The sequence below is a fragment of the Ranitomeya variabilis genome, chromosome 5 (assembly GCF_051348905.1).
Source record: "Ranitomeya variabilis isolate aRanVar5 chromosome 5, aRanVar5.hap1, whole genome shotgun sequence".
Taxonomy (NCBI): domain Eukaryota; kingdom Metazoa; phylum Chordata; class Amphibia; order Anura; family Dendrobatidae; genus Ranitomeya; species Ranitomeya variabilis.
In genome coordinates, this window is record NC_135236.1 from 388,730,644 (window position 1) to 388,745,042 (window position 14,399).

Here is a 14,399-nt window from a genome sequence, read left to right on the forward strand (position 1 = left end):
GAATCTAATGGCGCTCGGGTATGTTCGTCAAACCATTCGACAAACATGTTCAGCAAATGTCTAACCGTTTGGCTAATCGAACCAAACCGAACCTTGAAAGGTTCACTCATCTCTAGTTATAAGTGGAAAGAAAGATCCTCATGTATTTGTATAAGGAACTCTGTTGTGGTCCTTTATACCATCCTAGCTTGGCATATTGGGCAAGACAGGTCTCTTCGGATTTTAATAGCATATTTAATCTAATATATAAAGCTGAATGTGTGTATGTGTGTATGTGTGTATGTGTGTATGTCCGGGATTGGCATCTGAACCGTCGCAGCTACAGGCACAAAATTTTGCACAGTCACACGTCTGGACCCCGAGAGCGTCAAAGCTATGTTGTGAGGTGAAATTTTAACCCCGCGCTTTCCAATTCACCAAACAATTTTGCCCCTATCTACATAATGGGGAAAAAATGAAAGGAAAAGTGTTGGAGGCAAATTAACAGCTGCCAGATGTGAACAAGGGGGACTTAAAGAATGAGAGCGATGGCGCCAAAGAGTATATACTGTACAGTTGCTAAGGTGGGGCCCCGACATGGGATAATCACACCACCACGGGGATATGAACACACACACAAAATGTGCCACACACTACCACGTGCTCGAACACATATACCACCCTCAGCGCACATTTCACCACACATACACCAACCTCATCACATAAAAGTCGAAACACAAAAGTCGCTGCTCAAAACTTGCCACGCGCAAAACTCTCCACATGCAAAACTCGCCACACATGCAAAACTCATCTCATAGAAAACTCGCCACATGCAAAACTTGCACACGCGGAAAAATTGCCACATGCACAAAAGTTGCAACACATGCAAAAGTTGCCTCACACAAAACTTGCACATACTCAAAAGGCACCACACATAAAACTCGCCACGCGCAAAACTCGCCATGCGCAAAACTTGCTGCACACAACTTGCTAAACTAACCTGTCACATGCAACTCGACACACAAAAAGTTGCTACACGCATGTCGCCACACAAAACTCATCTCACAAAAGTCGCTACATGCATGTCGCCACACGCAACTCAACACACACAACTTGACACACGAAACTCGCCCTAAAACACACAAGTCTGGTATTATCCTTCAAAAATAAAAATCTGATTAATAAGCAGACAAACTACAAGAGCAACAAATGTACCATATAGGAATCCGGCAGCTGTCAGTCACATGACCTGTCTATTATGTGTATGTGTGAGCTAATATATATTGCCAGGGGGTGGGCTTACTGTTGGCTGGGGCTTTATCAGGCCGCCAATTTAGCTTACAAGTACTGAGGTAAAAATACTGACCAAATAACGTGTGAACGAGGTATAATACAGGAGGAGATGACATACAGATATATACAGGAGGAGATGACACACAGGTATATACTATTTACAGGGGAGATGACACACAGGTATATACTATATACAGGAGGAGATGACACAGATATATACTATATACAGGAGAGATGACACACAGGTATATACTATATAGAGGAGGAGATGACATACAGGTACATACTACATACAGGAGGAGATGACATACAGGTATATACTATATACAGGGGAGATGACACATCAGGTATATACTATATACAGGGGAGATGACAGCAGGTATATACTATATACAGGGGAGATGACATACAGGTATATACTATATACAGGAGATGACATACAGGTGTATGCTATGTATAGGAGGAGATGACATACAGGTATATACTATATACAGGAGGAGATGACACACAGATATATACTATATATAGGTGAGATGACACACAGGTATATACTATATACAGGAGAAGATTACATACAGGTATATACTATATATAGGAGGAGATGACATACAGGTATATACTATATACAGGGGAGATGACACATCAGGTATATACTATATACAGGGGAGATGACAGCAGGTATATACTATATACAGGGGAGATGACATACAGGTATATACTATATACAGGAGATGACATACAGGTGTATACTATATATAAGGGAGATGACAAACATGTATATACTGAGGTGAAAATGAGAGGTGTGAGGTGAAAATGAAAAGGTGTGAGTGCAAAATGAGAGGAGTGAGGGAAAATAGTGGAGTGATCGGAAAATGACAGATGTGAGGTCGAAATGACAAGTGTTAGGGGGGAATGAGAGCAGTGAGGGGGAAAATAAGAGGAGTGAGGGGGAAAATGAGAGGTGTGAGGGAGAAAATGAGAGGTGTGAGGGAGAAAATGAAAGATGTGATGGGGAAAATGAGAGGCGTGATGGGAAAATAAGAGAAGTGAGGTGCTATAACTAACCACAGATATTTACTATGCCCAGGCAACGCCGGGCTCTTCAGCTAGTTTCCAAATAAAGCTTGAGAACGTACTAATCTTTTTTTAGAGTTTTAAATATGCTATATCACAGCTCTTGCTAAGAAATATGAACGAATTGGCATATAGCATTGCATCCTCTCCATATAATACTAAGACAAAAGATTTCAGATGAACATTTGGCATAACTAATAATTATACATTAAATCTTGTGACTTTGCGTTAAAAGTTTATACTTCAAAAATAGTAAATTAGTGTATGTTACATTAGAATTATTACTATCATTATTACTAGTAGTAATATGATAGTCTTGTTAAATCCATGCCAACATAGCATAAAGGAAACTACTGTATTTATTTAGTGCCAACATGATTCACAGCGTTTACATTCAGTAAAGATAGTAACAAATGCCAAATATCAAAAATGAAATATAATATGTATTATAAGTGCAATGTGGAAAATCTAGATGCAGATATTTAGATCAGTTGCCCATTCTGGATTGATGGCAAGGACTCATCTACAATTAGATCACTTTCTTGCATAAAAAGCAATGAATGAACTTTCAACGTATGGTGTGTGCTAACATTACTAAAATAAATGCCTGCTTGTCTGTGCTTGACTTAAGCATAAAAAAGTTACTTTAGTGATACAATAAATCAAAAACAGGTCCTAATATTATGTCCAAAGACAGGTCAAATTTGCTCTGTTGATCTGATGAAGCAGAAAGAAAAGGTCTAGCGAGGCATCTGGTGACTGTGATTGATCTCTTCTTTTCTGGTGAAATCAAAGGGATATCAATGAGTTTAATTACATTTGCTTGATAGGATGATTTCCTGTAATGCTCCACTGAGTTTATTTTTCACCCGCCTATACCTTAAACCATATCCCTATGCAAGTATAGCTTTCGACAGAAAGACAGTCACTGCACTATTAAAATTAGGCATGCAACAGTTTACTATAGGTTAAATTCAACTTTTTCTTTTTAACAAATTATATATGAAGATTATCTTGCCCGCTAGTAGACATACGGTATATTTCTTCTGAGCAATATTTGAAGAGGTTGCACACTGCAGTCATTTTTACATTATGAATATATGGGAGAAATTGTGAATACTTCGTACAATACCTTATTGTGGCTAAGCAAGTTTCAGGCATAATCCCCTTCCTGTAGAGATAGAAAAGACAGCCAAAAGTAGTGCTTATACCCTTGGATAAGGACTTATCCAAGGAATTATCAGAGATGAGACTGACCCCTTACTGCATCTGGGATTACTTCAGGGAGTACTGTGGCCGAGGACCGATGAAGTGTCCATGGGTGAGAGACAAAAATTTAGGCTGTGGCCAGGCAGCAAAATGGGTAGCTGGCCAGGCAAAGTGTGGTCATTTTTTTTTTATTCTTTGGAGCTGTTTTATATGTAAATTTTGCCCAAGCCTTGACTAGAATGCATTCCCAGAAAGTGGATAGATGGTTCAAGAGACATCTCACAATGTTCAGCAGTGACTGTAGAGTTGGGTGGTAATTGGTTCGGACAGGGTTAGGTGGTCGTGAAGAAAGATGGACCTGGATTATGTACGCAGACGACAACTATGATATTTATTTTCTTTTTGCAGAGTAGACATGCTCCAGTGGCCTAAGCGTGAACAATTTTGGAAAGACATTTGTGAGAGATGTTCTTTAGGTGAAGGAAGCAGGTATTTCTTTTCAAGAAGTGACATTACTCCTTACAGGGAATAACTTTTTCTTTCAGTTTATAAAAAATGAAAAGTAATGGGCAAGTATGACATTATGCATCAGGTTTTTCCACACCTACCTGAAAGTTGACAGTCCTTTGAAATGAGTCTACCCATATATTTGCTCAAACTTGCTCAAACTTGGCTAATGACTCAATTCCAAATTCAATCAAATTGTAGTCTACCCAATCCTGGGTCTCCTTACATGGACACATAGAAGATAAAAATCTTGCAACTGAGCCTCACAAAATAATGGTTTCTTTCTTATAAATTATAAATATATAAATATATAATGTGAATATTAGGGCTGACGGTTCAACAGAATAAAGAAGCAAGAAGGGTGCCTAGTTTTGGGAAACAAAAAGAGTTGAGTACCAGATATAGAGTAGACATATCAGAAGAGAAAGTCAAATTCCAGCAAAGATTTTCAGTAAAGCTGCACACATTTTACAAAAAGTCATCTTCATATCTATGGAAATGAAATCCACTAACAAGGGAGATTGATAGGTGTCAAGTCTTTCACATATATTTTCAATATTTTGGCATCAGTCATAACTTTTAATAGTTTTTATTTAGTATATTTATATAGTTTAATTACACAAGACCACCACAGGAGAACAGGTCTCATGACGGCAATCCAGGATTACGAAGATGTGAGACAAAGACTGAGAAGTGCAGTTACATAGGTTATGCATTGCTATCCAGTTCCATGTGTTGTCTGTCAGTAACAGGCTGACAGTGTCTTTATTGCTGTTTACATATTGGTACCACATTGGCATGGATTTGCATAATATATTGTAGCTCTATTCTCCAAGGATTTGCATTGTAACATATTGGTGCTTAATGAACTCTGAAAAAATTGATTTTCCACAGAGTAAATTAAGAAATGCATTATAACAGTTAAAGCAATCTTAGGGGAAATCTAAGACTTCCACTGCAGCACCATGCTTAGTAAGTAATAAATTACATGTTATACTTATTTGCCTTAATTCATGCTAATTTTGTCCAATTAATGTATCAGAGTAATTCAGAAGCCTGTCACAGGAGAGCTAATTATTTATTGGATTTTTGTGTTCAGCTCCCTAGGAGTCTACTAGCAAACAAACTTGTGACTGTCTTTCTGTTTGGCCTTCAGTGGCATTCCTACATCTAACTAAGGGCTTCTAGAGCACTGTAGCTGTCATCAGTTAACTAAGTGGCATATATTTAAGTCCTATTTATTTAAAGCGTTATTATGATGAATTACTTGGGCAGCAATACAATAAATGACTTGTATCAATGTATGCTCATACAATGTGCTGCAAGTTTCTCATTAAGCAAACTGAAAACACCAAGTCATTTGGAATCATCCTGTCATGCTGTCATGACTTTACATTGTCATCATAAATTATTTGGAGGAATGTATATAGGGTGAAATATTTTATTTAAATTACATGATAGGAAAATAATGAGGTTAATACATAGACAAATCAAACCCCATGGTATTCCACATTTTTCTTCAGAGATATTTGTGGCATTACATTAAGCAATGGATCCAAAATAGTGCATACAGAATATTGGGACATTCTTCAACTAGGAAAGCTACATCTTTAGAATGGTATTTTGCTGTATTTGTTCAAATGGCTTGTGGTTATTTTTCTTCTTGTTTTCATGCAAAAACAAGTTGTTTAATTTGCTTCACAGATTTACATCATAAATGGAAAAAGGGGCCAAGAGAACTGGCCTCAGGCACCAGAACATTTTAAAGCATAGCTTTTACTGTGCAATTAAAAACAAGATGAGAAAAAGCAAAAAGATGAAAAAGATGAAGGACACATAAGCTTACTGTATGTGGTGCCATGCAAAGTTAAGAGTCATAAATGTCTGCGAACTCTGATGGTGTGAGAAGCCAGCTCTTCAGCCATTTTTACACACACAGGCTCATGTAAGTAGTGCAAGGGCTATTGTGAAGTCTGATGGGTAGCAGCCCTTGCAGGCCCAGGAAAAGCAACCCTGCTCTTCTGGGATTGAGTGGTGCTGGAGATCAAAGAGACCAGGCAGTGCCTTTTTTTATTTGGTCGCTGTCGGGACTCCTTGAACCTTGCAAGACACTATGTCCCACGCAGCTGTACAGATTTAGCAGAAGTGACAACAGCCAGATGATGTCAATTAGGGATCAGAGGAGAGATGTCTTGATACGATCCTTAGTAGCCAGCAGTGGGAAGAGGGCTGAGATACTTTCCTGTAACAACCTATAGTGAAAAAGAGGATCCTCCAACAACTGAACTTAAAATAAACAATTTTATTCAAAAAGACATAAAAAACCATATATCATAAAAACCAGAGATGCCAAATACCCAGATGGAGAACAAAAGAACACTGAAGCTGACCGTGTCAGAAATAGTTTTGAAATTATACATCAAGTATCACAGTACAGAAGTAGGAATTATTATAAAACTCACTACTCAAGAAAAAGAGTCTGGATACATCTCTATATAGGTATGCACTATATAAGGAGGTAAAGAAATAAGTGTGGGGCTTAAATATAATCCAAACACTAGAAGATTCAAATAACTTGAGCAGAGAGTCAATTATAAATTGAGCTGTGCAAAGTAGCAATAGGGTATTTAAGAAACACAAATACTGAGGGGCTCAAAAGTAATCATGCTCATATGCTGCATGACTAGGAAATTCAAGTGTGTCTTACTTCCTATCCATCACAACAATGGAACCCAGGCTGAGGGATTTCCTTGCTAATGCTTTGGATTTTACATTGAAACATAATTTCTTCTTATTTAAGGAGACCCTCAACCTGCAATATCAAGGAACTGCCATGGGAGCGGCCTTTGTGCCATCCTATGCCAACCTTTTCCTGGTGCTGTGGGAGAGGGAATATTTCCTGTCTGACCCCATCAAACATGCCAACAAAGTACTTTGCTGGTCCAGGTATATAGATAATATTCTTTTGTTATGGCAGGGATCTGAACAAGACCTCAAGGAGTTTATTTCTGAGCTCAACAGAAATAGCTACAACATCCGCCTCGCTAGTCATCATAGTCAGACATCCATTGAATTCCTGGACATCCTACTTTTCAAAGACATCTCTGGCCACATACAAACTAATGTATATAGGTGTTAGGGGTCGAGTTCCCGCCTCTGCACAGGGGGAATCTCGGGCCATCTCCGCTGCGGTCCCCCATTCTTCTCCTGCCGCAGTGGAGCCTGCTCAGCGGAGACGTCGGTCCCAGCGTCTCGCTCAGTCTGACTCTGTACAAAGAGTTACTGCTGCCTTTTCTGCTTCTGCCATTAAAGTCAGTGCTGGGCAGCAGCGAGCAGAGGCTTCTGGGACTAAGTCCTGCTTTTCTCCTTCTGAGCATGCCCAGAGTAGGATCTCTCAGTGGAGATCGAGAGTCACATGATCAGATACTGCAGCTAAGGCCATTGGTCCTTCAGGAAGGTCCTGTAGGTGCTCACGCTCTGTGGCAGCCTCTCATTGGTCCTTCTAGGAAGGTCCTGTACGTGCTGCAACTATTTAAGGTTCGCACGGCCGCACGGCCATGCACTAGTATTTTTCTTTGTTATGTGCTTTGCGCCAGTGTGGTCAGGTGAGAGTGTGTTCAGGGACCCGGCTGAAATAAGCCCCCAGGCAAGACTTTTATACCATCCAGTTTGCGACCGGAGGTTCTCTCTTGGGCACACTCGTCCAGGGTGGGTGGACATTTTGGTTCCAAAAGGACATCTGAGTTACTGGCAAGCACATACTGGTGGCCGCATATGGCTTGTGATGTTGCAGACTGTGTTCGGGCGTGTGTCTCTTGTGCTAAGAACAAGTCCCCTCGGCAACGGCCAGCTGGGTTGCTTTACCCTCTGCCGGTGGCGGACAGGCCCTGAGAGATGGTTGGGATGGACTTTGTGGTGGGCTTACCCAAGTCTCGTAGTTGCACCATTATCTGGGTGATCACCGACCATTTTTCCAAAATGGTGCACTTGGTGCCTCTTCCACGGCTACCTTCTGCACGGGCTCTGGCAGCCTTGTTCATCAAGCATATCTTTCGCTTACACGGTATGCCGGACAAGATTGTCAGTGACCGGGGTCCCCAGTTTGCGTCTCGATTCTGGAGGGAGCTTTGTTGTCTACTCAGTATTGAGTTAAATCTCTCCTCGGCTTATCATCCCGAGACGAATGGGTTGGTTGAGAGAGCCAATCAGACTCTGGGCACTTATTTACGACATTTCGTTTCTACCAGGCAGGATGACTGGGCATCCTTGTTACCGTGGGCAGAGTTTGCCCTTATCAACGCTGTAGCTGACTCCACTGGTCAGACTCCTTTACTCCTTCATTATGGCCAGCATCCGCGAGTTCCTGTGCCTATGCCTGTGTCCTCTGCTGACTCCAGGGTGGCAGACTGGGCAGTGGAGGCATGAGACATTTGGGACCACACACAGGATGCCATCCGGGCCTCCAAGGAGAGAATGAGGTCCTCCGCCGATGCACATCGGCACCCTGCCCCGACCTTTGCTCCTGGTGACATAGTGTGGCTCTCCGCTCGTAACATCAGGCTGCGTGTTGAGTCCACTAAGTTTGCTCCTCGCTACTTGGGTCCCTTTAAGGTCCTCGAACAGGTTAATCCTGTGGTCTACCGTCTAGCCCTTCCTTCATGCACAGGAATCACCGACACCTTTCATGTGTCCCTCATTAAGCCCATATACATGTCCCGGTTTTCTGAGTCATCTGCCGGGACATCGGGTTCGTCTACGGACGATTACGAGGGGAACGCTATTTTGGGGTGCACGGTGGTTCGTGGCAAAAAATTTTATTTGGTGGACTGGAAGGGTTATGGTCCTGAGGATAGGTCCTGGGAGCCTGCTGAGCACATTTGGGCTCCGCAGCTCATTGCTGCCTTCGAACGTAATGAGGCCCAAGGAGGGGGGCCCTAAGAGGGGGGTAATGTTAGGGGTTGAGTTCCAGCCTCTGCACAGGGGGAATCTCAGGCCATCTCCGCTGCGGTCCCCCATTCTTCTCCTGCCGCAGTGGAGCCTGCTCAGCGGAGACGTCGGTCCCAGCGTCTCGCTCAGTCTGACTCTGTACAAAGAGTTACTGCTGCCTTTTCTGCTTCTGCCATTGAAGTCAGTGCTGGGCAGCAGTGAGAAGACGCTTCTGGGACTAAGTCCTGCTTTTCTCCTTCTGAGCATGCCCAGAGTAGGATCTCTCAGTGGTGATCGAGGGTCACATGATCAGATACTGCAGCTAAGGCCATTGGTCCTTCAGGAAGGTCCTGTAGGTGCTCACGCTCTATGGTAGCCTCTCATTGGTCCTTCTTGAAAGGTCCTGTACGTGCTGCAACTATTTAAGGTTCGCATGGCCGCATGGCCATGCGCTAGTATTGTTCTTTGTTATGTGCTTTGCACCAGTGTGGTCACGTAAGTGTGTGTTCAGGGACCTGGCTGAAATAAGCCCCTAGAATGTTGGCACCTCCGGCGAGGAATTTTGTGTGCATGCGTGACCACTGACTGCTCTCTGTTTGAGCAGTTAGCCTGTGCCTCTGTGAAGTCTAACAGGGCACAGTGCTTTGCTTTCACGGCTACTCTGTGAATTAACTGAGTTAGTTCATACCGCCATATAGTGCCACCTTTTGCTAGCAGCAGGTACTCCTGCACGGTGGACCCCGGGCTGCGAACACACCAATATCAATAAACACATCTCTATTTACTCGGTGCGTTCCGCTAGCCCTAACAATAGGAAAGAGACTGCAGTCAATTTGTTACTGCATGCCTCGTCACTCATCCCTGACATCTGAAATAAAACATTACTGTTGGCCCAATTCTGAGAATATGGCGTAACTGTTCTGATGACCTCTCCTTTTTCCAATAGTCACGTGAACTCATTAACAGATTCCTAGACAGAGCCTACAGTAAGACGGTCAGGCTAGGTTTCAAGAGAGCTTTGGGTACACACAGAGAAGATCTATTCAAATCATGATTCAAGAAACTAACTAATGTAGAGGTGAGGTTCATTTCCTATTATAATGGACAATGGTATAACGTGACAAGCCCTCAAGAAATACTGGCCCCTTCTGACTACAGAGGGTTTGCTCAAACAATATGTTGCAAATCAACCAGCAATTACATATAGGAGAGCAAAGAATCTGAAAGACAACCTGGTTATGAACTATTACAAAGGAACAATGATGAACAATGTCTTTGGGTCCAAGGGGCCCAAATGGGGTTCCTGGTACTTGCTTGGCATGTCTGAATATGAAAAGGGACTCTGTGTTCACTTACAGCAATGGGCAAAATAATATAAAATCACCCAGTACGTTACGTGCAATACGGAAGGGGATGTGTATTACGTAACCTGCCCATGCAATCTTATCTACGTGGGCTTAACATCTAGAAAACTATGCATGTGGATCAGAGAACACATTCTGGACATTCACAATGCCAAAAAAGTAACTGATTAAGGATCGTTTAAAACCTGTACCCAGGCAATTTAAGACTTCACATAACTGCAACCCGAAACATCTGCGGGTCAAAGGAATCAACTGGGTTCTGTCTGACAGATGAGGAGGATCTAAAAAAGAACTTATACCAGTTAGAAGCCAAGTGGATATGGAAAATCGACACGGTACGCCCGAAAGGATGAGATCCTGAGCTATGCTCCCTTCCTGTAGGATGGGAAGGGAAGCATTTTTCTTTTTTTTCTTTTCTCTATCTTTAATCACAGTTGTTCTCTTTTATCCACAGAGGCTTGGACTCACTCACGCATACATCCTCTGGCTGCAATGTGCACGTCTCTCTGAATTGCAAATGATCATAATTCACAGCTTTACATTTTGGAATGACTACCAAATTATCTTCTGTATAAACCTCATATAACTCAGAATGAATAAAACACATTTCCCCATCGAAACATAATAAACCCATTCCCAAAGATGATAAATAATTCCACTCTGTCTCACCATACTCGATGGACCAAAAACATGTTGGCTATTTTCTTGTTCCTAACATCCCTGGTTTTGGTCTACTAAAATGAACACTCTACTGGACATGGATGAAACTGCCTTTCAAACAAATCAACTGGTCCAACACCTTTTTGACTTTATGATCCTTGGACATAACTTATAGCCATGGGTTTGAATCTATCGATGATTCCATTCATCCTGTGAGAAAATTTGTTTTATTTCAATATAATTTGCTTACTTTTTCTTCATTGAATTTGTCACGTATCGCGATATTGCATTGTGTTTTGGGTTTGATATGTTCATGTGAATATACTGCAATAGTCATGTAGTCTGGGTCATGTGACATTTGGACATCACCGGAGCGGGCTGCGCATGTGGTAAACTGCTACAACCATTTTATTCTCAGGTGAGAAAATGAAAAGTGAGGGAAGCCAGTTCTTCGGTCATTTTTACACGCACACAGATGTAATTAGTATAAGGTCTATTGTGAAGTCTGGTGGATAGCAGCCTCTACAGGAGAACTACCAAGCCCAGGAGAAGCAGCCAGTACCATTGCTGTGGTCACAGTCAAGACTCCAGCAAAATCTGTGCAGCCACATGGGACCTAATGTCTTGTGTGGTTCAAGAAGTACCCAACTGCCAGACTATATCAGTTAGGGATCAGAGGAGAAATATCTTGATACTATCCTTAGTTGCCAGCAGTGGGAAGGGAGCTGATATACTTTCCTGTAAGCCTGAGGTTCCATCGATGCCAAGGTCCAGGCTGAGAGAAGTTTTAGTGCACATATAGTACTATATGCAGCGGAAGTGAGGAGAGCTGCTACACATTGCCAGAAAAGAGCTTGGTTCATCACATCATGAAGGGCCTCAGTTGAGGCCAACCCAGACACTTACATATTTCTGATTAGCAACCCTTACTCATAGCTATTTTCGGGCATGATACTAGCCTAGTGTGTTCCTACATTCCTTGCACCACACCCAGCCCAAACATTGTCTACCAGAGTTTTTATGTCAATATAAGTGATTTTTACACTGAATTGTCCTCCCTGGAAAATGAGCTGATTACTGTCTTTTTCTTCCCTTCACTGATTTACAACATGATTGTAACCATTAGATTTGAGCTACACAGCGATTCACTTACCAAAATTTGCTAGCTCTTGTTGATACACAGCAATAAAATTCAATGGGATCAAATTATGATTCTAATGGTACTGTGACAGTGACAAGAAAATAGCAAAAAAAACTGATTCGGTTGGACGTCTTGCAACTTGCTATGAAACCCTATTTCCTAGCATTGTGCTGCAATGTAGCAATGATACCTAGGAAGATTTAGCCTTGTGACAGGTGTCACAGCCAAAGTCGCCATGTAGGCCTCTTGATTAAAGGAACTTTAGCTGAGTTGTGAATTCAATAAATATTCTCAGTAGTACAAATCCAGAAAGGGGCAATTTAATGTCTGCTAGACATGAACAAATCTCCAGAAATTCTGCCAAATTTGCTCAATTCTGACACTGCCAGCTCCACTCATTCTATTTCCACAGTCCCTATTGAGGACAGGGTACTCTTTCTACTTAGGCATGCCTGACCTTCCCCAGCTCTAAATGACCAACTGTGTCTTGGAGGTTCACTACTTATTGATGCATCCAATATTGATAAACATAGACCAGCATCTCTGGCTGATCTAAGTTTACTGGTGCAGTTGATCCCTACTAAACATCTCTACCTTAGCTACCCAAGAATACAAACAGGAATTCACCCAATCCTGTTCTGAACTCTCATCGCTTACCTCTAGATTCAACACATTATCTCATTCACAAGATTCTTCCTCCTCGGCCCTACAAACCCTACAGGATACAGTGGCCTGTCATTCATCTCAACTACATGCCCTCCAACAGAACTTGGATGACCTTGAAAACAAAAATAGGAGGAACAACCTCCGTATTAAGGACCCAAATCAAATCAATGTACCAGACATCCACTTTGCCCTTATTTCTATCTTCAATAGTCTCTTTAGTCATCCACCTGGGTTGCATATTGAACTTGACAGGGCACACAGAGCTCTCCACCCTCATGATCCAAATGACCCTTACCATGGGGATGTAATTTGCCTTGTCCACTTCTTTGCTATGAAGGAGTCTATCCTGAAAGCATCCCAGAAGAAACAAAATCTTACTTACAGAAAACTACCATTTCAAATTATGCCAGACCTTTCTTGCTACACTTTTGCTCATTGGTCTTCCCTCAAACTCCTCTTGAGCAAAACACTGCGGAGAAACCAGTGCAAACAGGGTCTTATCCAACAAACATTATAGGTATCAGTATCAGATTGTGCTAACCTGATCCATTAGTAGTATGCATTTTTAGTTGCAGTATTCAGCTGCTGCAGATTAACAGGTTATAACATAGCCATCAGATATCTGTGTCAGAAAGAATTTTGTGGAGATCTTCGGCGCTGCGGAGATATTGACTTGAGCAGACATGTCTCTGTTCTATTTCCCAGTAGTATTTGAACTTTATAGCAACATATAGTAACAACTAATGGCTTAAATGAGTTACTGTATGTGAAAACGTTAGGCTACCTACCCACTTGTTCTCATCTAATTAATGTTTGTTTACTTGCCATCTACAGAATGTTTAACAACTATTTGGATGTCGGTAGTTTTAGATGCTATATTTGTATCATTTCATTATGGGCTACTTCATAGCATGTTTATCCTTTCTTCTCCCCATTAGGCTGGGAGCCTCTGTCTTACCTTGCGAGACTATGCATGCTCCTTATTTACGAATGTAATGGCTTAGCTCCTATTGCAAGGGCTTTATCTCTGCTTTTGTTTTCCTCTGTTTTTAAAAGCTTTCATTCTCTCCTAATCCCTTTCAATTTCTTCTCTTTTTAGGAAATGGAGACCTAGTAACATGTCACCACAAAGAACATCCAGCCAAATATAAATGGCAGATCTTCACATCGCTTATTTCAGTGCAAAAGGACTCAACGCCCCAGATAACCATGCATAGATTTTCCATCATTTTCACCAGTACAAGATACACATTGCCTGTTTTTTGGAAACACACTTCAAATATAGTAATCCACCAAAAATCAAACACAAACATTATACAATCTGGTATTTCGTTCACAACCCCAATTTGTGCCCTAAATGGGTGACAATTAGAAATGGGCGAACCAGAGCAGTAAAGTTCAGGGTCCGTACCGAACACCTATTTTCTATGCACTGACCACGAACACAGACTTCTCCAGGAAGTCTGTGTTACTCTTCAGGTTTGACACCCTGAGCATCAGCTGTTTCTCTGTGTGACAGCGTGAGAAACACCGGCGGCTCTGACCAGTGGTAAGTTTGTTACCACCAGTCAGAGTACTGA

The 14,399-nt window shown here is 41.8% G+C and overlaps 1 long non-coding RNA gene across 1 annotated transcript; it reads left to right on the forward strand.

Moving 5' to 3' along the window:
• Positions 1-1,572: 1,572 nt before the first annotated feature.
• LOC143773681 (uncharacterized) lies at positions 1,573-1,870 on the forward strand. The gene is made up of 3 exons (XR_013215300.1): positions 1,573-1,585; positions 1,620-1,684; positions 1,817-1,870. It is a non-coding gene; the product is annotated as an uncharacterized LOC143773681 (long non-coding RNA).
• Positions 1,871-14,399: the final 12,529 nt, after the last annotated feature.